Consider the following 552-nt stretch of genomic DNA (forward strand, 5'->3'; position numbering starts at 1 on the left):
CTTTGTATAGCAAAAATGGGAGAATTATGAGGACTAAGTGAGGGCTCAATGTGACCCAAGGATAACCGTTCCTGGACCAAGGAGATCAAATTAGTTAATTTATGTGAAGGAAGAGGCCACTGCTCCACCCATATGGGAACTTTAGTGTCCCATGTTAGTTTGATCGGCGGTGGCTTGGGCAGCGGAGCAGTGGCCCTTAGAATTGGGGGTGAGGGTGGAGGGGGCATTAACTAACCACTGGTCTACAATACGGTCATCATAAAAGGCTTTGCCATTGGTAGTTAGAACAACCTCCATATTTCAGAGGATATCTCTCCCCCACAGGTTATGGGGAAGCCCTGCAGCTAGGAGCAGTTTAATAGCTCCTGTATTGCCATCTGGGTCAGTCCAGACCACAGGACGTTGGACCTGTAAAGTATTTTGTAAGCCCCCAACACCTTGTATAGGGGGTCCAGTCTTGTGATGCCAATGAGACAAGGCTTCTTCCTGTCTGATTACAGTAATATCAGCCCCTGTATCAATTAGGCCTTTAAACTTATGGCCATCTAGGGA

The sequence above is a fragment of the Nannospalax galili genome, unplaced genomic scaffold, assembly GCF_000622305.1.
Source record: "Nannospalax galili isolate Female #2095 unplaced genomic scaffold, S.galili_v1.0 scaffold918, whole genome shotgun sequence".
NCBI lineage: Eukaryota > Metazoa > Chordata > Mammalia > Rodentia > Spalacidae > Nannospalax > Nannospalax galili.